Source organism: Tenrec ecaudatus, chromosome 1 (assembly GCF_050624435.1).
Source record: "Tenrec ecaudatus isolate mTenEca1 chromosome 1, mTenEca1.hap1, whole genome shotgun sequence".
In the NCBI taxonomy this organism is placed as follows: domain Eukaryota; kingdom Metazoa; phylum Chordata; class Mammalia; order Afrosoricida; family Tenrecidae; genus Tenrec; species Tenrec ecaudatus.
This window is the reverse complement of record NC_134530.1, coordinates 48,313,102-48,340,478: the sequence shown is the minus strand read 5'-3', so window position 1 is coordinate 48,340,478 and position 27,377 is coordinate 48,313,102.

Sequence of the window (27,377 nt, the reverse complement as noted above, 5' to 3'; positions counted from 1 at the left end):
AAAAAAAATTATGAACAAATTCCTATGCACACTGCACATCTATTATTTTGAAGTAAAAAACAAACGGAGCAAAAACACCTGGTGGGCCAGATAAATGTCCTTGGCGGGCCGCATGTGGCCCGCGGGCCTTAGTTTGAGGACGCCTGCTCTGAATGGCTGCAGTCTGATTGTGGCAGGGGCTCGAGTCTCCTTGATTGTTTCCTCAATTGCATCTCTGATGATTGATTCCGGCAGACAGTTGGGACCTGGGCGGGTCCGCTGGCTAGACCACCTACATGTGGAGTTGAGGCTTCCTTCCGGCATAGTATCTGGGCACCTAGAGGGAGCGCCCCAAGAAGGCCATGTGGTAGCTCTCTCTCCTCTTATGGCCTAGCATTCAGTGCCATTTACTGTCTCTTCTGTCAGAGTCATGGATCCACCCAGAACCAGGGAGGGAGCACCGAGGGGCCCTGTTCTCTTGCAAGAAGAGCATGATGTGCGGTGACCATCTTTGGAAAATACACTCTGTGGTACTGCCCGAGTTCTAGGGTCCTGGACAGTTCACCCAAAAGGAGCTTTGATGTCCCACTGGCTTTCCTCTCTCACATCTGGCAGACCCATGATTACCAAATAGCCCTTTTCCCCCCATGGATGACGCCAGCAACCGGTGCTACAGAAGCACTTGCAGTAGGGCGATCGTCGCTTTGAGGAATGGGGGTGACGTGAGGCCCCAGCACCTGGCAGGGCCCGGCAGAATTTCAGAGGTGCTGGCTGGTGGGACTGCAGGGCGCTTTCACACAAACGACCCAGTGTCTGTGGGAAGGCAGTTGAAGAGGTGTAAGCAAGAGGTGGGGTTCCTACAGAGGGCCATCCGGACAAGCAGAAGCTGAATTCAGGTCTCTTGCTGTCTGTCTCGGGGGCTTCCACCAGAGCACTGGGTGGCCTGAGAATCTTCAGAAGCAATCTCCGGGGAGCTCAAGTGACTGATCTAAGAGGTGTCTGGTGAGAGCAAGAGACCTCCTTTCCATGGGAAAGGCCCTGAAGGGTTGGGTTGGGTTGGGGATGGACGGATCCCACTGCACACTCTCGATGCTATATGACACCGGCTCTCCCCTTCTTGGACTCTGGTGGGCCTGGACTGTCCCTGAAGGCCACACTATGACCGGCCGCCTGAGTCCTCAGGGAAGAGGACGGACCCAGACCTCTCAAGGGTCATTTCCCAAAAGGGGTTCTCTGGCACACGAGGCTCTCGGCCCACTGATGGCCGATCTGCCAAGAGATAGGGAGGGTTTGATAAGCAGTGGATTAAGCAAAAGCAAGCTCTCTTGAAGGACTTCTCAGAGTGCTTGCCACTCCGGCAGCCTTGGCGGAAGGAGCTGCTATGTGCTGCGTTTCCCAGACTGGCTTCTCTCCTGAGCGCTCGGGCACTTTGAGTGGCCTAGGACACTTCAGGAGAGACTGTGAAGGCCCCTTTCGGGAGACAAAGCTGCAGAGTCCCTGGGGTGTGGGTGAGACATTTTAAACTCACCAACGGGAAGCCCACTGATGGCCTGGCAGGCCAGAGTCAGAGACCAGGCTCAGAGGGCCCTGCAGCAGCACCAGCACGGAGCACAGAGACGGCATATAGGTCTCATCCGGGAGCTGGCCCTCAGGCCAGAGGGGTGGCCTTACCAATGAGACCGCTTTCCTCGCTGCCTGTTGGCAAATCCCAAGGCCCAGGACCCTCTCCCAGAGTGGGAGAGGCAGGCCCCAGGCCTGGGACTTGGCTGGCTCCTCCCTGAGCCTGGCCTGTGCACTAATGTCGCCTTAATGCTGCGGTCAGGCGGCCACGTGGCTGGGCTCCCCGGGCGGGCCAGGGCCGAGTAATGGACGGCCCAGACCCGCCCGCGGACGGCTCCATTAAATGTGGTCGATTTTTTTTTTCTTCTTCTGGTTCCCGGTGTTTTAAGTTGAGTGTCTCTGGGCAGGCGTTCAAAGCCTCGTCCGAGAGCTAATCTCAGAGGCTGGGCGGGAGAAGGCCCAGCTGCATTAAACGGCTAAATCGGGCACTGGGTGGGTGGAGCTCATTCGAGGAAAGAATAGCACCACTTTGGCCTTGGACATGGGTCAGCGAGGCTGGCTGCTCTCCCTGTCCTTCAGACTGTCCGAGGGAGTTTCCGGGCAGAGATGGGGTGAAGGGGAGTGATCCCAGCTATGGTGGCGCCCTCGCTGTGTGCCCTCTGGGCAATCAGTAACCCTCTCTGTGCATGTGCTTTCCGCTTGGGATTCACTTCTTTGTGAGCCTCTCTCATTGCTGGGTGCTGCTGAGTTGTTTTGGTTCATGATGACCCATGTGATAGGATGGAACTGTCCCCTAGGGTTTTCTAGGCGCTAATCTGGACACAGGAGCGCTGGTGTGGCAGTGCTTAAGTGCTCCGCTGCACACTGACAGGTCAGGGGTTCGAACCTGTGAAGCGTCTCAGCCTTGGAAACCCTGTGGGGCCGCTGCCCTCTGACCTGCAAGGTTGCTGTGGGTTGGAATCCATTTGACCCTCGTTGTCCTGATGGGTGCAGATCGCCTGCTTTATCTCTCAGAGCAGCTGGGTGGGTTGAAACTTTTAGTCAGCAGCCGAGTGCTTAACCATGTGCATCACCAGGGCTCCTTGAAGGCCTGGAATTTGAGCAGGTTGGGGGAGAGGGGCAGGCTCTGTAGCTGGGGTGGGGTCCAGGAGGACCATGAAGACTGCAGAGAGGCCCTAGGAGAAAGTCCGGTCAGCAGGCAGAGGATGCAGTTGTCAGAGGCTCGCCTCCCAGTGGGCAGCGGCCACCACAGGTCTTAGGTCAGGGACGGGGGGTGCCAGGGACCAAGAGTGAGGGTGGGAGAGTCGGACATCGGGGCTAGAGGCCTCTTGGTATTATGTCATCTGAGCAGTGGGGTTATTGGTGGGTGAGGCGTGGGGTCCAGGGGTGTGGACTTCACCAGATGCCACAGTCAGAGGGCGAGCCCCAGCCTCGATCTGTGTTCCACCTCCGCCTTGCTCTGGACTGGCCCGGTGCTCCTGGGGTAAGGAGGCCTTGGGCCACAGTCACCCCCCACCCCCTAGTCTCTGGCCTCGCACAGCTTCATCCCCGTGGGCACCATCACCGTGGGAACTGTCCTCACCGCCCGCCCCAGGTGGTGACAGAGCTGGTTGGAAACCCAGGAAAAAGACCAAGTAGAAGTCAGGGGATGTACCTTTGAATCCCATTTGGCCCCCAGCTGGCAGAGGGGACTTGGTGAAGTCATTTCCCCTCCTTGATCTTTGCTTCTGCTTGTGTGAAATGTGAGTGGGTGGCCCTTGGGGAAGTCCTTCCAAACGTGGCATCTAGGTTTCCCTGCAGAGAGGGCCCCAACACTGGTGTTTGGGGCTTTCCCAGAGGCCTCCTGCCCCACCCTCCACACCTGTCTGCTCCCAGTCACACCTCCTCTGCTGCCCCTCCTCGTGGGTCACCTTGGATCCACTCACCCCTGCAACTGAGCCACTGCCACAAATCACTTTCGGACACCATTTGCTGGTTTCCTCACATGAGGGGAGACTTGGTGGGAGGGCAGGGCAGCTCCCCAATACAAGGATGGGTTTTACCGATTTCCTATTGTGGCTGCAACACCTCATGGCTAGCGGGTGGGCTTCAGACAGCACACACAGGTCCCTGTAGTTCTGTGTCACGCCTCCAAGGCCAGCAGGACCGTGCTCTTCCTGGAAGCTTCTGGGGAGAATCCATCTCTAGTGGCCGTCCGCGTGTCTTGGTTCTTAGTCTCCACCTGTATTTTCAAAGCGAGCAGTCTGGCATCTGTTTGGTCCTGCTACTCTGACCTGCTCTTAGCAGGAGCCCTGTGGCTGCGTGGGGGCCACGTCCTGACCCCAGGGCACTCTCTGATGTCACACCTGTGACGCCATCATGTAACACTACACATTTGCTCACCTTTTGGGGACCATTATTCTGCCTCCAGGCGTCACAACCCACAACCGCACTCACCACAGCCCATATTCCTAACACCATCACATGACACAGCGGGCCAGCCCACTCCTTGCTTACAGCCCGTCTTGGGTTCAAAGCCAAGTCCTGCCAGCTGGGAGCCACACAGCCCTCTAGGCAAGCCTGCCCACTGCCCGGAGGATGAGAGGATGCATCGTGCAATCTGACGGCGGGCAATCAGGGGGAGGCTTGAGAGCCCCTGCTGTGCCGCAGTCAGGGCCAAGGAGGGTTGTCGGGGCTCATGTGCCCTGGGGTGCCTGGGCAGGCCCAGCCCCCTCTGTTGTCACCCGATTCTGTCTCCTTGCCCCTAACATTCGCTGAACTCTTACTGAGACCCAGACCTGCTTCGCTCCCAAGCAGCGGAGGTTGTGGTGTGTTTGAGAAAGACAGGTGAGCATGATAAGGCCACTACAGACAGCGAGCACGTCGTGTTTGTTAGGATCAGACAGGCCGCTGCTGGCTGGGGAACTTAGGCACATGGCCGCCTTCGGACTTCAGAACCGCAGGTTCCGAGTCCTGCGGTATGTTCAAGTTTGCCGGCACGGACAAGTTCACCATGGCGGGATGGTGCCAATCCAACTCACCGAGGGTCCCCTCACCCTCCTTGGCCCTCTACTTGACCAACCATGATGTCCTTCTCCAGTGACTGGTCTCTCCAAAGCAAGCCACTCACAGTGTATTCTGCTGTGACTCATTCGGTTTTCGCGGGCCGATCTGGGGGGTAGATGGCCAAGTTTATCTTCTTCATATCTTAGTTTGGAAGCTCTGCTGACCCTGTCTGTCCACCACGGTGACCTCGAAACACCAGTGGCATAGCTTCCAGCATCGGGTAGGACAGACCAACCAACAGGTAGTATTATGCAGACGTCAACTGGGAAATGGGAGAGGGAATGGGGGTGGTTGAGGAAGGCCCTCTGCTGCGGCTTTTAAACTGAACCCGAAACATGGGAAAAGCTGGGCTTGGGACGAATTGTCGGGGCATGGGAATAGCACATGCCAAGGTCCTGTGGTGGGATAGCGCGTGCACGTCCAGGTCGGAGCAGGCGAACCACAGTGTGCAGTCAGATACGAGGTGGGAGGGAAGCAGGGCAAAGACTGGAGAGTTTCAAGGAAGGGGTGGTGTGATGATTATTTTTCTTGAAAGCTCTTTCCATCTGCTTAATTGAGAACTGATTGGTTCAAGCTGGGGATACGTAGTCATGGAGGGGTCAATGTTGGAGGAATACTGGCAGCAGAGTAGTTCAAGCAGTCAGCTGCTCATCCAAAAGGTCAGCAGTTTGAACCCGCCACCCTCTCTGTGGGAGAAAGAAGAGGCGCTCTGCTTCAGTCTAAACATATAGGCCTGGAAACCCGTCAGCCGGTTCTCCTCCCCTTTTGGGTCTTTCTGAGCTAGAATTGGCTTGACAGCAATGGGGAACCAATGTTTGAAATTATCCACTTCTCCCTAGGAGAGCCAAGCCCTGGTGGGGCAGTGGTTACCAGTTGGGCTGCTAATTGCAAGGCTAGCTGCGTTGCAGGAGAAAGTGGGACTTCTACACCCCTAAAGAGTTACAGTCTCCAAAGTCACAAGGGCAGTTCTACCCTGTCCCTAGCGTCACTATCAGCCAGCACTGACTTGATGGTAGTGAGTTGACATTTGATATAAGACGAGAGAGAATGATAAGATAAAAGTGGATATCAAAGAGATTCAACCTTGCTATTGATCATAAAGCAGGTGAGGCAAATGGAAGGGCTGATGAAGTCAAAGAGCTGAACGGAAACTTTCAAAGGGCAGCCCGAGAAGACAAAGCAAAATACTCCAGCGAAATGTGCAAAGACTTAGAGTTAGAGAATCGAAAAGGAAGAACACGTTGAACAGATCTGAAAATGAAAGAACTCAAGAAAAAAAGTCAAGCCTTGAGTTTCAATATTGAAAGATTCTAAGGGCAAAGTATTGAACTCTACAGGAAGCATCAGAGCATGAAGGAAAGAACAGAGTCACTGCGCCAAAAAGAGCTAGCCAACCTCCCACCGCTTCAGGAGGTTGCATATGAGCAAGAACCGATGGCAAGAAGGAAGAAGCTTAAACGTCACTGAAAGCATCAGCCAAAACCAAGGCTCCAGGAACTGAGGGACGACCGCTTGGAATGTTTCAGCAAGCTGGCGAGGCACTGGAAGTGCTTACTCATCTTTGCCAGGAAACTCGGAAGATAGCTAGTTGGCCAACTGACTGGAAGAAGTCCAAAGAAAAGTGACCAAAGAATGGTCAAACTAGAGAACAAGAGCACATGTAAGTAGTTTTGCTGACGACCATCCAACAGTGGTGGCAGCAGTACATGGACAGGGAGCTGCCCGAGGTTCTGGCTGGATTCAGAAGAGGACGTGCCACAATGCGTATCATTGCTGATGTCAACTGGATCTTGCCTGGAAGCAGAGAACTCCAGAAAGGTATTTACTTGTGTTTTATTGACTATGTCAAGGCATTTGACTAGGTGGATATGATAATAAACTATTGATCACCTTGAGAGGAATGGGAATTCCAGAACACTTCATTGGGCTCATGCAGAACTTGTACATACATCAGGAAGGTGTGCGTCAGGGTTGTATCCTCTCACTATATTTATTCCATCTGTACGACCAGCAGATCCTTAGAGAATCTGGACTATATGCAGGAGAACGTGGCATCAGGATTGGAGGAAGGCTTATTAACAATCTGCAATATGCAGATGACGTAACCGTGCCGCTCAAAATAAAGACGAGATCAAGGATTGCAGCCTTCAGTATGGTTTACAACTCATTGTAAAGAAAACAAAATCCTCACACTGGACCACACGGTAAACAGAAGATTGAAGTTGTCAAGGATTTCAACTTGCTTGGCTGCACGATCAATGCTCACGGAAGCAGCAGTCAGGAGATCAGATGATGCATTGCCTTGGGTACATCTACTGCACCAAGACCTCTTTAGAGTGTGGCAAGCAGGGAAGTCACACTGAGGACTATGCGCCTGACCTGAGTCACGGTACTTTCCATAGCCTCACGTGCATGTGAAAGCGGGACATTTTGTTAGGCTGGGTTATTCCGTGTCACCCCCCCCCCCCTTATACAAAAGGCTTATGTCATCAGGGAGTTATCATCAGGCTGTGACTAATAGGTTTCACTCCACCCCTAGCCAGGAGTGTCTACTGATATAGTCCCTAACTATCACAGGTGTTGCATAAGGAAGGTAAAGAGCATCGATAGACTGCCAAAAGGACACGTTAAGTTGTCTTGGAAGAAGTAGGGCCAGAGTGCTCCTTATAGGCCATGCTAGTGAGACTTGTCTGACATACTTTGGACATGTCAGGAGAGACCAGTCCCTGGAGAAGGCCATCGTGCTTGGTAAAGCCGAGGGACAGTGCAAAGGAGGAAGGCCCTCAAGGAGATGGATTGACCCTTGGCTGTGACCATGGGCTCAGGCACAGGAACACTTGTGAGGATGGCACAGGACTGGGCCGGGTTTGGTTCTGTTGTGCTCAAGGTCACTATGGGGCAGAATCGACTCAATGGTCTCTCACAACAGCAGTTGGTATTTTTTGTTCTATTGTAAATTATACATTTTAAAATGTGTTTTTCTACTTATAATTATTTGCTAATATTATAACTTATTTTAATTATTTACAAATAATTTTAGATTATGGATAAAATCCCATTGTATCCTGCTTCTTCCTTTATAATCCTTTTTTTTCTCTTGTATCATGTCTAGCATCTCCAGTACAATGTGGAATAGAAGCAGTGGTAATAGACAAAATCACCTCATTGTCAGTTTCAGGGAGAAGGTTTTCTGTATTTTATCATTAAGTATTATGTTTGCTCTGTTGCTACTTTTTTTTCTTTCAGTTTAAGGACGCTTCCCCCAACCCCTGTCACTCCTATTTGATGAGTTTAAAATCATAAAGGGATTTTACATTTTATCAAAAAATGTATCTATTGAGACAATTATTATTTTAATCATTATTTCCTTTATTCTATTAAAGTAGCTGAATCTAATAATTGATTTAAAATTTAAACCAAAGACTCCATTCCTCGAAAACACCCGGCTTGGCTGTGACTGCTATAATCTGAAGACATAGAGATTTATTCCCTTCTTGCAGCAACCTCGTTTAATCCTTACAAGGACTCTCAGAAAAGGTAATTATTATGATTTTTTTTACAATCAACTTTGGAACGGTTACTTTATCACGAGAGATTAGGTTGTTAATCTCTCATTCTTGCAATGTTTGGAGGTCTAGGTTACGCGGGCCTCAAGAAACGTACTGCGAAAAAAAATTTAGGAACAGTTTATGTAAGATGAATGTCCATCCTTCCTCACCATTTGGAGGAATTTACTGGTGAAGCCTTATGTATCTGAAAGAATCTTTATGGGAAAAGTGTTTTGTTTCCTTTTGATAAATCATTATGTTTTCTTTTTAAAATATTCAAGTATCCATGTTTTTTCTTTCTCTTGTTTATCGGCTTGTTTCATAAATTTGTCCAGTTCATCTAAATCATCAAATCTTGATATAAACCCGGATACAGCAATATCTCTTTGTGAACTTGTTGATATTGAAGATGTCTGCAAGCTTTGTAGCTTATCTCCGTTTGGGGTTATCGCCCTTGTCCTATACAAAATCAACTTCAAGAAGCTTGAAAAGGTCCTTCAAGGACCTTGAGTCTCTACTCAAACACTCCCTCAATGCATGAATACTTTCTTTTATTAAATTGGAACTCTATGATGCTCACTCTCCCGACACAATGGCTGGAGCCAAAGTGGGTGAACAAGTAAATGTGGTGAAGAAAGCTGATGGTGCCCGGCTATCAAAAGAGATAGTGACTGGGGTCTTAAAGGCTTGAAGATAAACAAGCGGCCATCTAGCTCAGAAGCAAAAAAGTCCACATGGAAGAACACACCAGCCTGTGTGATCAAGTGGTCCCGAAGGGATCAGTTATCAGGCATCAAAGAACAAAAAACTCATATCATTGACTGCACACCTCCATGATAGGATCGCTGAAGACAAATGGGTGCATAAGCAAATGTGGTAAAGAAAGCTGATGGTGCCCGGCTATCGAAAGAGATAGTGTCTGGGGTCTTAAAGGCTTGAAGGTGAACAAGCGGCCATCTAGCTCAGAAGCAAAAAAGCCCACATGGAAGAAGCACACCGGCCAGTGAGATCACGAGGTGCCAAAGAGACCAGGTATAAAGGCATCATGCAAAAAAAAAAAAGATGTATGTGTATATATATATATATATATATATATATATATATATATATATACCATATTGAATAAAGGGGGAAGTGCAGAGTGGAGACCCAAGGCCCAAGTGTCGGCCAATGGAGATCCCCTCACAGAGGGGCTCAGGAGAGGAAATGGGTCAATGAGGGTGCGAGGTAGTACCGATGAAGAACACAGCTTTCCCCCGGGTCCTGGATGCTTCCTCCCCCCAACTACCATGATCTGAATTCTACCTTGCAGGGCTGGATAGGGCAGCGGTTGTACACTGGTGCATATGGGTGCTGGAGGCACAGGGAATCCAGGGTGGATGATACCTTCAGGACCAGGGGTGTGAGGGGCGATGCTGGGAGAGCGGAGGGCGAGTGGGTTGGAAAGGGGGAACTGATTACAGGGGTCCACGTGTGACCTCTTCCCTGGGAGAGGGACGGCAGAGAAGGGGGGGGGGAGGGAGACTCTGGATAGGGCAAGATATGACAAAATAACGATGTATAAATTACCAAGGGCACATTGGGAGCGGGGAGTGGGGAGGGAGGGGAAAACAAAAAGAGGACCTGATGCAAAGGGCTTAAGTGGAGAGCGAATGCTTTGAGAATGATTGGGGCAGGGAATATATGGATGTGCTTTATACAATTGATGTATGTATATGTATGGATTGTAATAAGAGTTGTGTGAGTCCCTAATAAAATGTAAAAAAATAAAAAAAGAATAATCTAGAATACCTGTGTAAGCCTTGAACACAGGCCTATTTGTAAATAAAGGGAAGAAGAACATTAAAAAAAAAAAGTCCTTCAAGATCCGGTCACCCCCACCCCACGCCACCCAGCCCTTCATAAGCTGAGGTGTGTCAGCTTCCCGGTGCCCCGGAGGCGAGTCACTGTGTGGTGTGTGCGGCCTCTGGACTCAAACCCCTGGAGCCTTGTGCAGTGGGGAGGGCTTCCCCGGAGGGTTTCTCAGGCCGTGAGCTTGGCAGGTGCAGGCCGCCGCAGCTTTCCCTCCCAGAGCTGCCCTGCTAGTGCTGAACCATTGTGCCACTAGCCTTCGTGAACATGAAAGTTTTCAGACCCTATAAAGCTGCTGGGCAGCAGCTGGCCTGGGGGAAACAGGGCAGGGCTCCCCTTTCCCAGGGAATCACAATCTCATTGCACTGGCGTCTTGACATCACCTGAGGGGAGGAGACCAGCTCACTGGCACTCCTCATATACAAACAAACACTGACCCGGACGGACCACAGGACAGGGTAGGACTGCCGCCACAGCGTACCCCAAGGCCATCATCTTTACAGGCACCGACTCCATAGTTCTCTCCGGCCGAGCAGATGGTGGGTTGGAACCACTCACCTTTCCGTTAGCAGCCAAGTGCTTAACCACAGCGCCTCCACCTCTCCATGACCTGAGGTTTCGTTTCCTCCTCCGCCATAGGTAGGTTTTGACATTCAAAAGTCAAGAAGAGACTCTTCTTTTCTGCTATCCAGTGCACTCCTTGGACTCAGTTTGGATGGAGCGTGGAGAGACGGGGTGCATGGAGAGAGAGGAGGCTCTAGAAGGGGGTGAGTGAGCTTGAGCCAGTCACTGACTCCCTGGGGGTACTGTTGGGGGCCAGGTGACAGAGTCAAGCTTCTCCATAGGGCTGTCCTGATTGTCTTCTGTCTAGTGGTCGGTCTTTTCTCCCCCAGAAACGCTACCCTCTGGGTTAACAGCTGTGCACCTACCTGGGTGCTCCCTGGTCTCCTTAGGAGACCCCGTTTCCCCAGGTGTAAAATAAAGGCAGAGACCCGATCCTGCCCTCCTCACAATGTCATGACACAGGATGGGACCAGTAGTCAACCCCGAGACACTTAGAGTGTTCATGCTATTGTGAAACCAACCAACCACGACACAGGTTGTTTCAACAGAGTCATATGTGTGAAAGCCAAGCTGTCACTGGGCAGACTCAGGTGCACCTGAGCCGAGCCCCCTGTGCACGTGAAAACCAGACACAGGCGGTGTGAAGAAGGAGAGAAGCCTTTGGGCTAGGGTGCTGGCTAAGAGTCTTTGCCCAAAAGGAAAGTACCGTGGACTGCCAGAAGCACCAATGGCTCTGTCTGGGAGGAAGCACAGCCAGAGTGCTGCTCAGGAGCGAGGATGGCCAGACCTTGGGTCACATACGCTGGACACGTTGTCAGGAGAGACCGGTCCCTGGAACAGGACATCACACTTGGTAAAGTCAGAGGGCAGCAAAAAGACAGATCGAGCCAGGGGTGGCAACAAAGGGCTCAGACGTAGCAAGAGTTGTGAGCATGGCACAGGCCCGGGCAGTGTCTTGTTTGGTTGTGCACAGGGTCGCTACGGGTCAGAATCACCCTGACGACACCGAACCACAATGATGGGCAGCCCGCAGAATGAACAGCTCGGTCTGGGAAGGAGGACAGGCGGATGCCCCTTAGAAGCCTCGTCTCACACGCTTTGGACGTGGTCTCGGGAAGGCTGGTGAAAGGAGGCCTTTGCAGAGATGGATGGACACAGAGGCTGCGACCATGCGCTCAGACATAGGATGGTGCCGGACTGGGCAGTGTCCCGCTCTGTGCATAGTGTCGCTCTGAGTCGGGACTGACTCGATGGCGTGCACCAACATAGTGTCGGCAACATTAGTGAGCAGCCACCTGCGTCCCCACCCTCCAGTGCAAGGACTAGAAGGACACTATGCCTTAGAGCAGCGGTTCTCAACCTGTGGGTCGCGACCCCTTTGGGGGTCGAACAACCCTTTCACAGGGGTCGCCCGATTCATAACAGTAGAAAAATGACAGTGATGAAGTAGCAACGAAAATAATTGTATGTTTGGGGGTCACCACCGCGTGAGGAACTGATGAAAGGGTCACGGCGTTAGGCAGGTTGAGAACCACTGAGCTTAGGGGTCCTTGGCCCCTCTTTCACCGTTCTCCAAAAAGGTGATCCAAGGTCAGCCTCCATTTTGCACTACCCATTTTCTTTCCTCCCCTTGTCATTTTGCACCTGACACAGAGAACCCTGAACAAGTTCCTTGGCCATGCCTCTGTCTGAACATAAGTGGCCGCGGTGGGCACAGTGGTTAGAGGATTGGCTGTGAAGTGAAGGGTTGTCCCACCTTCACCCCCACCCCCAGAGGCACCCCCACCCTCCTCAGGATAACCTGCTCCCATTAAGATCATATCCCAGGAAAGGCACCAGGCCAGTTCTGTTCTTAGAAGTTCTTTCGGGGCCCGAATCAACTCCATGGCACCAACAACAATATTTGGAACCCAGTATGAATGAATCCTGAAGCTGTGGGCTCCAACCTGTGGCGACCTGAGGCAACGCCTGGTCCTGCCTTTCCTACGCACTGTCTTGTCCACTCCCTCCTCGGGTCTGAGCGTCACTGTGGTTTGCTGCTGTTCGTGGATGTGTACGGTCTCATCGTGAGGACATACGCACGGGACTTCTCTGGCTGCTGTTGGAGACATTGGGCTGGTTCCCGAGGTCATGTTGCACAGTGCTTCTAGGAATTGTCTGGTGTAGCTCCCCAGCCCACAGCTGTGGTCGGATAGAGACCAAAGATGTCCTCTGGGAGTGAAATTGCTGAGTCTTAGGGTGCATGCGTATTTATCTCAGAAGTATGTTTACTAGGGGCGGGTGTCCTACTGCTGCTGTACCAAATCGCAGTGACGTTAAGACGTGTGATTGGACAGTTTGAGGTCAGTTCTGAAGATCCAGCTTGGAGACCAGGTGTCCACACGGAGTGCCCTGTGGCAGGGCCACGTTGTTGCTGAAGGCTCGGTAAGGATTCTGTTTCTGCGCCTTTTCCAGCTTTGAGAGGCTGCTGGAGGAGATGCGGTGACACATGCGTAGACACTTAGCCGCCACCCAAGAGGTTGGTTATTCAAACCCACCAGCCACATTGGGGGAGAAAGATGTGGCCGTCTGCTTCCGGCAAGCTTTGGCCTCGGAGGCACCATGGGGTGCCTCTCCTCTGGCCCCCCTCGGAGTCACTCAGCGACACACACGTGCAGAAGCTCCTCCTCCTCCTGCACCACAACCCGCCCTTCATTTTCAGGGCCCGCAGTGCAGCATCATTAAGTCCTTTATGACGCTGACTCTTCTGCGCGTCCCCTCTTCCATTGACAAGGACCTTGAGCACCCCGATAATGCAGGCAATTCCCTCCAATCTCTAGGTCGGTTGATTGACAACCTCCATTCCACCTGCAGCTCCAATTCCTGTGTGCTGGGGACCCAGCAGGCTGCAGGTTCTGAGCACTGGGCAGAGGACATCACTGGGAGGTCGGGGGGGGGGGTGTGGGGTGTCACACATGATTCCGTCCCCTTACAAGGTGACGCACAGTTGTTTTCTGGAGCTTGTTCCTTTTCTACGTCACCTGTGAGGCCCATTTCCTTTGCACTTGCAAGAGACCCTTCAAACATTTCTCTTTTGGTTGTTACAACTTTTTACCTTAAAAGGGTTTTAAATTCACAAGAGCTGCAAAGACAATACAGCAGGTTCCACGTACCTTTCCCCGCGCCCGCTCCGAGGCTCATCCCAGCCTTGAGTCTCATCCCCAATGGCAGCCTCTCCCATGGCTGCAGGACGGGCCCGCCCCAGGCAGGTCCTGGAGGCTCTTGTGACATGAACGACAGGATTTATTCAGCACTTACCAGCTGGTACCCGGCCGTGTTCCTGTTTGGTATTTGGGGGTGTACTTTTCTTCTCGTTTGTTTTTGCATGTGTCCCTTTTGGTAACCAGCACCACAATGAGGGCCTGGATACCTTTTGAGCCTAAACCTGATCCAAACCTTTGGTTGTCAGGCGGCCAGCCCTGGAGGCCCCAGTGCACAGAAGAGCAGTGCTAGGGATGCCCTGGGGGGGGGGGCGGTCTCGGGGTGTGTGAAGGGCAGAAAAAGGGCAGGGCAGCAGAGGTGCCTGGGTGCTGGAAGTAGCCCTGCCCAGGGCCTGGGAGGTCACCTGCACCCAGTCCTTCCCAGTGCACCTGGGCACGCAGGCAGCTGGAGAAGCAGGGGCTTTAACTCTTCCAGATTAATCCTGCTAAGTTGCAACAATATTGATATACTATTATTTTCCATCTTTATTTATCCCCCGGCGAAGAAAGAACGACTCCCCCCAGGCCATTCATAATTGAAAAATGCTTTTAAGGCCTTTACGAGTTGAATACTAAATTTCTCGAGGTGCCTGCTTTATTGGACCTGCAGTCACTGATGATACATTTGCTCCCTAATGTTCTTTAAGGAAAAGGCGCTCAGGCGGCGTGATGGATGGGACCGATCAGATCAGAATCGATGGTCATTAGTGACTCGGGTGGCCAGGTGGGCCTGGGTGACTCAGGGCAGCAGATCAGCCCAGGCACGGACCCCTGGATGAGAAAGCGTAGCCTCTAGGCGGCTGTTTGCCTAGGACGATGGGCTGTCGTTCATTCATCCATTCACTCAACAGATTCTCACCCTGCCGGCTGAGGGCTAGGTCCAAGGGGGCTCCAGACCAGAGTCAGACCCAGCCCTTGTCGTCAGGGAGCCCCAGCACCTGCCTGTGCACAGAATGTCCAGTGTGGACCCTCCGTGGCAGGCGGGTCATGATGGCAGTGAGTCCGGGCCTGGGCCCATGAGAAGCGGGGGGATGGGCTTACCTCGCTTCATTTCAAAGGGGACAGTCGAGTGACATTCCATCAGTCTTGGTGTGAAAGAAGGCATACCCACCAGGCTGGGAAGGCTTGTCCTGGCAGAGAGACCCAAATAGGCGAAGGCAATGAGGTGTGACAAAATTGGGGTGGGGGTGGCTGGTGGGGGTGGCTGGTGATCCATTTGACTTCCTCAGTGAGTTACCCAGGTGGCTTCTGAGGTGGACAAAGCTGCCCTCCTGCAGATCAGAACTAGAGGGTCCTCAGAAAGCATCTGTCCCAACCCTCCCTGGTACCGATGGGTCACCAAGACCCAGCGAGGAAAGGGATTTGCCCAGGGTCTCAGGATGGAGTGACCCAGGACACAGGGATGAGGCTCTGGCTGGGATTTTCACAACACAGCGATGGCCTCAGGGGGACCAAAGTCCACTGCCCCTCTGTCATTGCCTGAAAATGTGGGCTCATCCCATGAAATCTGGTATCCACATGCAGATTCCAAACTCTTTGAAATCCCCAAACAAACAGCAAACCTGTTGGCATCGAGGGACTGGTCTCTCCTGACAACATGTCCAAAGTACGTGAGACAAAGTCTCCCCGTCCTTGCCTCTAAGGAGCATTCTGGCCTCATTTCTTCCATGACAGATCAGTTTGTCCTTTTGGCAGTTCAAAGCACTTTCCATATTCTTCCCCAGCTCCACAATTGAAGTGCATCGATTCTTCTTCAGTCTTCCTTATTCAGTGGCCAATTTCCCAGGCATAGGAGGCAATGGAAAATCCCATGGCTTGGGCCAGGTGCAACCTAGTCCTCAAAGTATGCTCCTTGCTTTTCAGCACTTTAAAATGGATTGTTTGATCTCTTGCCTGTTGCTTCCGTGAGCAATGACTGTGGATCCAAGCAAGACAAAATCCTTGACGACGTCAACCTTTTCCCCATCTATCAGGATGTCACCCATGGGCTGTGAGGATGAGGTGAGGTCTTCTTTATACTGAGCTGTTATCCATACTGAAGATGCCATCCTTGGCCATCAGCAAGGGCTTCAAGTCCTTCTCAGTCTCAGCCAGCAAGTTGTGTCATCTGCATAGTGCAGGTTGTTAATAAGCCTTCCTCCAATCCTGATACAGCATTCTTCTTCATATAAACCAGCTTCTCTGATTATTGGCTCAGCACACAGATTGAATAAGTATGGTGAGTGGATACAACCCTGATGTGCACCCTTTTTTATTTTAAACCATGCAGTATTCCCTGTCCTGTTTGCACAACTGCCCCTGGATCCATGTACAAGCTCCTCGTCAGCACAATGGAGTGTTCTGGAATTCCAATTCTTCTCAAGGCTGTCAGAGTCTGTTATGATCCACAGAGTCAAATGTCCTGGCATAGTCAATCAAACACAGGAAAACCCGGCGAGCGCCGAGAGGATGCTTCTATTTGCTGAGCAGTCAGGACAAGCCCTCTTGCTTTGCCTTGTCCATTTTCATATCCAACCAGCTGCAGTAGTAATGGGTCATCACCCTTCCTGCAGATGAGGAAACTGAGGCCTAATAGCTGAGGTGCCTGGCCCAAGATCACACGATGGGGAACCTAGGATTAGAACCCAGAGTTGTTTTTTTTAAATTTCAAAGCCGCGTGCTTCCCACTGTCCCAGAGAGCCCTCAGGGGCATCAGAGAGGTGTTTAGACTCACCCAGAGAGCTGCCTCCTCCAGGGAGGCCTCAGGCTGGCCCAGCCCAGGGGCTCTGCCCTTCTCCAGAAGGTGCTCAAGGCTGTAAGGCTGTGTCAGGTAATGAAGTCACCAGATGGCTTTTGTCCAGCCTGGGGAGGCCACTCTCAGTCTGCCCCAAGTGTGTGTGTGGGTGGGGGGGTCAGGTGGGCGGGGTGTTAGAGCTGAGGGACAGCAGAAGCGGGCAGATGAGGAGGGGCTTGTGCCTCAGCTCTGCCTCTCCAGGAAGACGGCTTCTAGGCAATCTAGGGGGCAGGTTTCTCTCTCTCTCCAGGGTCTACCCAGCTCCCACGAGGCCTGGTCTGGAGTGAACCTGACCGCAGGTGGTCAGCCTCTATCCCCTTTGCCTGGCCCCAGGATGATGCCTGGACTGGCCTTAGGAGTTGAGTCTCTCCTCCCCTGAGCTACCCTGCCTCCTCCTCAGGCCCCTGGAGGGTCAGCCCCCATGGTAAAGGCACCCAACAGCTGCAGAGTCTGCCAGGGCCTCCCAATAGGCTGCCCTTCCTCAGGGCACGCCAGGCCCGGTGGCTGCCCAAGCCTGGCACACTTCTTGTTCTGGTTCCTGGCCTCTAGCCCTCGGATCCTGGGCAGGGCCTGAGCTGAGGCCAGGTAAGTGCTTGGGGTGGGGGTGGGGGTCCATGCGGGGCTGGCTGCCGGGAGCCATGCAGCCCAGGCTCTGATCTAGGGGTCTTTTCCTCACTTCTAGTCTCTGCCCTTGGAGAGAGTCTTGCTTTTCCTCAAAATGCCCATTTTCACCTCAGTCTTTGAGCGCCCAGCTCTGTGGAACTAAGGTTATAGCTCACATGCCACCTTCCCAGAGGGGAGCCCTAATCTCATGAAGTGCCCCCACCCCCGTCACATCCCCCGGCTCCCTTTCTCTTAAGGCTCTTGCTGCTCTGAAAGCATCTTGCTTGGATATTTTTACTTGTGTGCCGCTCCTCCTTGCTGGGATACCCTATTTATTGCTTATTGCTGATTGGATTGGTGACCAGTGGGTGGATGGTCTCAGTGACCTGAATCTTGCTCAGAGCTCCCAGTGGGTTCTGTAGCCCAGTGGCTCAGGCCGAAGGAGTCCCTGGCTAGCATCCCTGCTTGGCCACATTCTAGTAGGAGAGCCAACAGATGACCTTGTGACGCTGGGTCTCGGTTTTCTGATCTGGCAAATGGAAGGATGGGCAGCTCTTTGGCAGGGTGAGCGCAGGGTGAGGGCCTCCACGCAGTGCCCAGCACACCGGGTAGCTGATACATGTGAGAAGCACCATGGGTCAGGGGACACCTGGAGCTCATCTCAGGAGGGGGCCTGGCCTGGCCTGGGCTCTGGAGACTGGTCCTCGCTAAACTCGTGACTAAGGTCGACTGAGGTCTGGTTGGCTGTCTTCTATGGCCCCTGTTCCTCCCTCTGAGACTGGATCAGACTGGCTTTTCATGCTGGTACCCCTGAGTGTTTGGGGGAGCCCTTCAGAGGATCTCATGGGGCAGAGGGGTGAGGAACCCACATGCAGGAGGTCGGGGCTGAAGTTTGTAGACTACCCAGCTGGATGCCCTTGAGCGCAGGTGTCTGAAGCTGGACCCTCCCATGGAGACAAGGGGCTGCACTGAGGCTGCCAGGCTGGGTCCCTGCCCTCCGGCACTCACAGGAGACACTGGGTGGAGGCAGATAGAAAAGAAACAAGGCAGCCCCAGGTGGAGAGAGGGTGGGGGTGGTTAGCAGAGCCGGGCAGGTGGGCTTCTAGGAGGAGTTGGCCTGAAAACAAACCCAAGGGAGGAGGAGGCACTGGCCAGCGATGTGCGTGAGGAAGGAGGAGGAGGAAGCCAGATAGGAGGGTAACGTTGTGAGCAAAGTGGGGGTGGGCCACAGCTCGTCCTCTCTCGCCCCCCCATCCACCTGTTCAAAGGCATCTCTCCCTGTACACACCCAGTGTACAGTGTACAGTGTTCAGGTCTCTGAACTCAGCCTTGGTTAGAAGCTGGAGGACTGAACAGGAACACGTAGGAGCTGGGTGGACATCAGCAGCTTTACTCTAGGGCAGTGGTTCTCAACCTCTGGGTCATGACCCCTTTGGGGGTCAAATGACCCTTTTACAGGGATCGCTCGATTCATAACACTAGCAAAATGACAGTGATGAAGTAGCAACAAAAATAATGTTATGGTTGGGGGGGGTCACCACGACATGAGGAACTGTATTACAGGGTCACGGCATTAGGAAGGCTGAGAACCACTGCTCTAGGGTCAGTCCAGGGCCCAGTATGGTGTCGTGCTTGGGACCCACTTGTTCAAGAGAAGGAACCGGCACACTTCTATCCAATGGCGAAACTGAGGCTGACCTAGGACAAAGGGCCTGCCCGGCATCGCATGGAAGACCACAGGTCAAGCTGGGACCAGAAATGACCCTCAGACTCATGTTGCTCTCTGGGTCATGCGGCTCCCCACGTCTAGCCCCGTGGAGCCCAAGCCTGGCTTGGCTGATCCTCCGAGGTCAGGAGGCCCCAGGACGGGCGGCACAGCTCTCTCCTGTTCCAGTCCCATCCAGCCATGATTTATTAAGTACCTACTATGTGCCAGATGCTCTCTAATGCTGCAACGCCACTGTGAAGAAAACTGACAAGGTGTCTGATTTCATGGAGCCTGTATTCGAGTGGGAAGAGGCAGACGATAAACAAGATGAATAATTAAAGCAGGTAGGACGTCAGGTCATGGCGAACGCCATGGAGAAACATCAAGCAGAGCAAGAGGGGAGGGAGAGACAAGAGGGGTGGGGGTCTTGCAGACGGGCGTGTCGGGAAAGGTGCGTCATCTCTGGCCAGGTGACCTTTGCACAAGGTGGCCTTATAAAAGATTCACAGATCCCTGGAAACTCCTCCCTCCAAGAGAGGGAGTTCAATTTGCATCCCTTGGCATGGGGACTCCGGTGGGTGGCTCCTAAGGAGTAGAATTCGTCCTAGATAAGGGCGTATGTGACTTCTGAGGCAGTCCATCACAGACATGATGGGCTCTGTCATGCTCTTTCTTGGATTACCCATGCTAGGGAGAGCCTTGGCCGCCCAGCTGCTCTCAAGAGAGACCCAGCCAGTGAGGAACTAAGCCTTCAGCCCTGGCCCAGCCTTCCGATGAATCCTTCCCGAGGAGATTGTGACTGCAGCCTTCTGAGAGACCTTGAGGTGGCAACCCCTTCCTCCCCGAGCTGGGGCGCTCCTAGGCTCTTGACTGGGAGATGAGTGTTTGCTGTTTTAAGCCAGTGAGGCCGAGGAATCCCCAAAGGGCAGGGCAGTGATCAGAGGAGAGGGAACAGCAAGAGCAAAGACCCTGAGTCTCCAACCCAGTCCTTGGGGCTCAGTCCTGGGTCCTCTGTTTCTTCATTTAGCCAGGAAGAAGGCAGTGCCATAGCTTGCCCCTCCCACCCCCTCCCCACCAAAGGACTGTGTCATGTGAGCAGTTCGCTCCCAGACCCAGTGGTACAGAGAGGCTGGGGACTTGCTCAGCCACACAGCGGCCATGGCCAGCCTGAGCTGGAGGCTGGCTCCACTGAGCAGATATCTCCTGTGTGGTGGCCACAGATCCCGATTTCTGATCCCTACCCAGACCTTCTGGGTCAGCCCCTGGCGCACAGTCCTCAGCTCTGCTCAGCTTCCCTGTGGTCCTCGCTCCAGCCAACCAAGCCTTTCTCAGCCTTCAAGGTGTTTCTTGGCCTCCCCTCCTCTAGGGAGCTGGGACCAGAACTGACCCTCAGACAGGTTTCCCCCATCTAGGGAGCCTCCCCAGCCCTTCCCAACCGAAGCACTAGAGTCAGACCTGCCTGCCCTGGGCCCCGTCTGAGCCTTGCTCCGATTATCTTGGACGCAAGTCCTGTGGATTGCTCCCGCTACCACTCTTGAACGTCGAGTTGGCATGATTTCCTTAGAAGTCAGTCTCTCCAAAGTTGGAGAGCAAGGGTGCTTTCCATCGAGAGAAGCCCAGGAGCCTGTTCAGGGAAGGTCCATACATAATTGTGGCCATTTTTGCCATCAGTGACCCCACCCTGACGCATGCGTGTCCAGCTTGTGAATGGCAGAATGGACGCCGCCCGGTCCTCATCTGCATGTTTGAGCTCATTGTTGCGGCTAATGTGCCAATTTGTCTCTTCTGAGGGTTGCATTCACCCAAGGCAGCTGTCTACTTCACAAACACGACATCCTCCTCCTTCTACTGATGGATGCCCTGCGATAGGTGGCACATCCAAAGTTCTGTTGTGATTCACGAGGTTTTCATGGACTTCTTTTCTGCACCAGTTCACCAGGCCTTTCTTTCTAGTCTTAGTCTGGAAGCTTCACTGAAACTTGTCAACCCTGGGTGGCCCTGCTGGTATTTGAAATACCAGTGGGTGGCATTGCACCATGCAAGCCACCACAGTAGGATGAACAGACAGATGGGGATAGAGTTCATACTAGAGAAGAATGGGAAGATGAAAAGATGGAAAGGAAGTTGCAAGTCAGGAGAAAGGTGTAGAGGCAGGATGAGAGGAAGACTAGGAGGAAAGGTGGGATGTGGTATACGGGGAATGGGAAGGAGGATGAGAGAAGGGGTGACAAGGATTGGGAGGAGAGTAGATGGTTAGGTGGATGGATGGGTGGAGATTGGGTGGGAGGATGGATGGATGGGTGGATGGGTAAGTAGATGGGTGAAGATTGTGTGGGAGAATAGATGGATGAATCAGTGGGTGGGTGGATGGATGGATGGGTGGTTGGTTAGGTGGGTAGGTGGATGGATAGAAGGAGGGAGAGAGGGATGAAGGGATGGTTGGATGGATGATTGATGGGCAGATGGATGGATGGATGAGTGGGTGAACACAGCCCCTTGGACTGCCGTGGCTCCGTTTGCTCTGACCAGAGTTGCAGCTTGCTATAACTCCCTCTGGGCTCAGCTCAGTTAACCAGGTCTCTGTTTTACTAACGCTCTTGTTTGCAACACAGGCAATTAGAGCTAACGGCTAGAAGCTGCTCCCCAGGCAGCCCCACCTGCCCTGTCCTGTCCCATTAACTTTCAATTCAACAGCCATCCCCGACCTGCAATGGATAATGAAAGACATTCAAAATATATCCAAATGGCATGAGTATTGATTTATTAATGCTGGGGAATGTTGCTCTAATTGAATTGAGATCCAGGAAGTAAGTTAATGTAGCTGACGGTGCTACAGGAATTGAATTACCCCAGGGCCCAGAATTATTACCTTTTCACTCTCTTTGTTGTCAGTGGGATAAATAACAAATCAATTGACAATTCACCCTGGTGGCAAAAAAAGAAAAAACCCCAGCAGGCCCTGAAGCCCTGGGCATGGGTGGGGGAATGGGTGAGAGGGGGGAGCTTCCTGGAGGTGCGTAGGGAGGGGCCCAGCAGTCAGGAGAGATGGGCACTGGCCACGGAAACTGACAACCAGGTAGTGACCACCTCAGGCCCAGAGACATGGGGAGCCTTGACTGGAGTCATAGCAAGTGCCCCTGAGGTTGTTCTCAGCCTCCTGGCTTCAGGTGTCCTGTCCAGCCTGTCATCTCTACAGCCTTTGCAGCTGCCCCTCCAGCCCCAGGCTAGTCTGTCTTCCAGGGTCTCCTACCACCAGAGCTTCCACTGGGCGGAGCTGATCCACCCTTACCTTTGCCTGCCACTGACAGATCTGTGGGAGGTTTCTGGCAACTTCCCTTAGTTAGAAAGACCCAGATCTGCTCCATTAAGAGCGAGGACCCCAGGAGTAAGCTGGGAGACTTGGACTAAAGCAGCATCTTCCTCAAGGTCCACCCTTCCCCCATCCCAGGGTCCCTGCAGCCTTCTCCTTGCCACCACTCCGTCACAGGGGCACCGTTGGGAAGGGGAAATAGTCTCTCCGATGTGGAGGGTTGTGGGCTAGCGACCCCAGCTCCATCCGTGAGAGCTCTGTGGTCGGGCGGCTCGGCTCATAGCCCTGAGCCTCGGTTTCCCGCCTCTCCAATGCGAAGGAAAGCCCCTGCGCCCCAGGAGACTGTGGGCTCAGGAGGGCCCTAAACCGTGGCAGGGCCGGCGAGTGTCTGCCAGGGACCACACGCCGCCTCCGGCCCGTCAGCTGTCCAAATGGGTGTCTGCGCGGCAGCCCAGCTGGCCGGGTTCTGGTCAAGAAAGAGAAAGGCTGAGTTAATTAAATCAACAGCTAACAGTGCAGGTTACCCACAAAAGTGAACTTTAGTGCCCCTGAAACCACTGACCAAAGGAGGGCTGGGGGGAAAATGAAACCACAGTTGGAGTAAAATGGAAAAAGAAATCATCAGCTCTACATCACTTGAGCTGGCCACAGGTATCAGAATATTAATTGGTCTTTGACTCGATTTGGCTGCGGGAGTCCGGGCAGGCTGTGGCTTCAGGGAGCCCGACCGAGCGCCCCGGGGCCGCCGCGGGGCATGCTGGGAACGGCCGGCCGCAGGGCTGGGCGGGGCGGGGCGGAGGGGGCGGAGCACGGGGCGGGGCGTGCGGGGCCTCCTGGGCGGGGCCCGGCGGGCGTGTGCACACGGGTGCGCTGGGCGTGGGGGTGTGGGCTCCACCAGGTGTGTAAGAGCGTGGGCGGGTGTGGGTGCGTGCGGGCGGGAGGAGCGTGAGGGAGGGGGCACACGTGAGCGTGCGGTGTCCTGTGCAGAGAGCTCAAGCAGGGTTTGGCACCCACAAGGTGCCCCACAAATAGGTGGTGTCACCTAACTCCCACAGTGGTCCTATCCAGAAGGGGTGACTCTCTGAGGGCGGGGGAGCTCTCTGAGCACAGAGGCTTCATAACACTGGTCCTCATTAGCCTTAGAGCCCAGGGCCAGGCTCCAGGTGAACAGACTCAGACTCTGAGCCTGCCTCCTGTGGCCTGGGAGGCTACCTGTCCTGCAGGGGGTGGCGGGTGGGGGGGTTCCCCTGTAAAGTATTACCCGGGCGGTTTAAGTCGTGCCTCTGTAAGGTACTACCTGGGGGGTTAAGCAGTGCTTGTGTGAGGTACTACCTGGGGGGTAAGTAGTGCCTCTGTAAGGTACTACCTGGGGGGTAAGTAGTGCCTCTGAAGGTATTACCTGGAAGGTTAAGCAGTGCCTCTGTAAAGTACTACCTCATGTATCAAGGTCTGACTGCAGCCCTGGGTGCTTGTTCTTCTGTAGCAGCTGCTGCTTTGACCAAAGACAGGTGCCCAGCTCCTGTGCCTGCTGCCTGCCCGCTGCACGTGCTCCAGAGGCAGCCACAGTCTGGGAAACGTTTGGGGGACCCACATGTTGTTAGAGGGGCAGCAGGTGCCCTGGAGCCCCCAGAACACACCCTGGGTTTAGGGTGTCAGCTGTCTCAGGTGCCTGGACTAAGCCTTCCAAGGAAGGCCTGCTCCGAGGCACAGAGAGGGAGAGGAACTTGACTGAAGTCACACAGCTCATCCGAACCAGGCCTCCAGGTAGCTTCCTCTGGGACACAAACACTTGAAAGAACCCCTCAGACCGCAGGGACAGCAGTGAGTCTCGGTGTGTGGGAGGCAGGCTGGAGATGGCGGCACAGAGGACAGTCCACGCCTGTCCCTCACAGCCCTCAGGACACTTGGGTGGGCATACTTGACCAGAGATGCTCATTTTCCAAGAGAAGCTGAGAACTTGACCTTCTATGTGAGGTTGTCCAGTGGTCAATGCTGGCAGAAGTCTGGGACAGGAAGGACAGGGTATGGGAGGCAGCCCCCTAGCTGACTCACCCCTGGGCTGGATTAACCCTCAGGCATGTCAGACACCAGCTCCCAGAGTCCACTGGGGCTGGATCCCTAGTTGTCCACAATGGCGAGCTACTTGGTGACTCTCCCTTTCATGCCTTTTCTCTCTTCCCTGTTTCGTTCCCCGTCTTCCTAGGAGTGCCTGGAACAAGCGCCCCATCTTATTGGGAGACCTGCTTCTGGGGAAGTCCACTCTAAGACCGTCCTCAGTCTCCGCAGCCATCAAATGGGTCTGGCTAATGTCCCAGCACTGGTGAGAGGGTGGAATGAGCTACTGCATACAGACAGTGCCCAGCACACCCTGTTCCCTGAACGCCTCCCCTCAAGAGGCAGAGTTCTTGATTGCTATTGCAAGTCCTATTGGGCTGACCCCAGGCCCCAAGGCCACTCCCATCAGGGCAACATCAGAGTGGGAGCCAGGTCCCCAGGAGGACCTCAAGGGTTGGCTGAGGTCTCCAGGTGGAAGAGAGGGGAAGGTGGTAGCCGATGTGGGAGGGGGGATGGCAGGGTCCATGTAGTCAAGAGGGGTGGGCCCCGGGGGAGCCTGTCAGCACCACACCACCCCCAGACCCCAGAGCTGTTAATGGAATGCTAATGGGGCTGGGTCCAGCTGTCACCACCATGGGGGAGGGGCAGGGTGAGTTCAGGGGAACCTGCAGCTTGGCCCACCCAGAGTTTTAGGCTTCTCCTGAGCCCAGTCCCAGTCACACAGGGGACTTGGTCTGAGGGTGGCAGGAAATGAGATATGCAGAGGTAAGGACTGCTGAACTCAGAACAGAGGCCTCTGGAGAAGAGGGCTGGGACCAGGGCCCCCCAAGCTGTTGTATCCTGATGGGGGAGCCATGATGGTTAAGTTCCCTGGGAGGTTCTGAACCTCAGTTTCCTCATTTTGATCATGGGCCTCCTGACAATACTGGCTTGCGATGGCGAAGGATTTGTTAAATAAAACTGGTGCACAAGCTCTCCCTCAGAGAGTAGTTGCTCTCCTCCCCGCCCCCCTCCAGACCCCAGCTTACTTCCTCTATCTGGGCCTTGGTCCCTGCCACAGGTGGGAACACCTGCCTGTAACTTACCTGTCCATAATATCGCACCTCACACAACCCAAGGGAGAGGGCAGCAGACAGTCTCTGTGCCCAGAAATAGGGGCTCAGGGCTCCTCGCTACAGTGTGCGAAGAAATCAGGCTCCCAGTGAATCCCTGCCCTCTGTCAGCACCCACCACCCACTCAACGCAAACCTCAAACCAAGCCCACTGCTATCCAGTCGATTTCGACTCAAAGGGAGTCTAGGGGTAACCGGTGGGCTAGAACCTTGAACCCCATAGTTAGCAAGCAGTCCAGTGCTGACCCAACAATGCCACCAAACTCAGAATCCTGCCCGGGGCCTCCTGGATTTGAGTTTCTGAGGCAACGGCACCAGAATGCCCAAAGCCAGCCCCCAGGAGTTTGCAAAGCGCTGGCCTCTGCCCTGTGCTCTCTCATCCCCAAGGTCTCTGGGCCGCAGTTAGAGCCCCCAGTGTACAGATGAGCAAACGGAACACAGCCAGGAGCCCGGGTATCACATTTAAAAAGGCACTCACTCTTGCACGTGGTATGGGGTAGGGTGGAGGGAGGCGGGGCTGCGGGCTTGTATCACCTGAGTCCTAGACCTGGAGATGAGGCTGCAGGGGCCGTGGAGACCCAGATGAGAAGGTCACAAGGCGGAGTTCAAGGCAGATGTGCCCGGACCCCTGGGCTGGTGCTATTTCCCCAAACAGAGCGGGGGAGGAACTGGTAGTGTGGGGAGTGAACTTGGTGGAATGAAGATGAGGTCTGGGGGTCTGAGGTGGGGGTAGGGAGGGGTCTTTGGTTAATTACACGGCTTGGGGGTACTCTGGCCGACTGCCCTCCATCCAGGGAATAGCAGCCAGAGGCTCAGTGGGTGGTTCTCTCTTCCTGGTCTTTCCTTATTAACCTCTGGGAAGCAGAGGGCAGCGCAGCACTGTGGGTGCTGCTTCTTTAGACGCCCCCCCTGGTGGAGCAATGGTTCAGGATGAGCAACCAACTCAAAGGCTAGTGGTGTAACTCACCAGCCGCCCTGAGTGATCTTGACCATCTATCTGTTCCTGTGAAGACCACAGCCTAAGAAACTGGGGCAGTTCGACTCTGTCCTATAGGATCGCTACGAGCCAGATGCGACTTCAGGATGCCCCGAGAGTGGTAGGGTGGGGCAGGGCGTAGGCCTCTTTGGCAAAACCTTAGATGAATCTGAAAACTGCACAAACCTTGGGCAGCCAACCCACTTCTGGGCAAAGCAACACCAGCTACCGGTGCTCTCAGCATCAAGTGGCAGAGCGGGTCTGAGCGCAGCCAGCCGGTCCTGTGTCTGAGCGCCGACCCTCGGTGGCATTCTGCCTCTATCTTGGCAAGCTCCGCCCTGATGGCGACCAGACGTATCCCAGCATGTTCATGGCAGCCGTGCTGGCAAGAAATACACAGCCAGAAGAGAGCCATGTCAGTTGGCACACGCTGCCGGAAGAAACCACCATTCCGGAACAATCCAGCAGCCCTCTCAGACGCGTAACCAGAGCCAGGCCACGCCGGGTCGCCAGTTCCCACTTTGCACAGAGGCTGACCAAGGGGCTTCAGAACGTTTCTGGGGGGGAAATGGATCCAACAAGGTCATGGAGTTTTGCCGGGAACTTTTTGAAGCCCCCTCATATGATGTGGGCAGAAAAAAAGAGAAAGCAATTTATGACTAGTATCCCTCCTCCTATTTCTGTCAGAGAAAAACAAAGCAAATCGACAGCTCTTTCCAAGTCTAGAAGGCCTGGAAGCACCAGCGCCGGGGGCACCAGCACGAAGCTGTGACCGGAGCAGGCTCCGAGCGCGATGGGAAAGTAGCCCGGCCGGCTGGAGAAATGGTATCTGTTACGACTTTTGTGATTAAACAGGAAGCAATTGCATTCTTCTTCCTCTCCTTTTTTTTGAATTCTACCTTGCAGGACTGGATAGAGCAGAGGTTGTACACTGGTGCATATAGGAGCTGGAGGCACAGGGAATCCAGGGTGGACGATACCTTCAGGACCAGAGGTGTGAGGGGTAATACTGGGAGGGTAGAGGGTGAGTGGGTTGAAAAGGGGGAGTCAATTA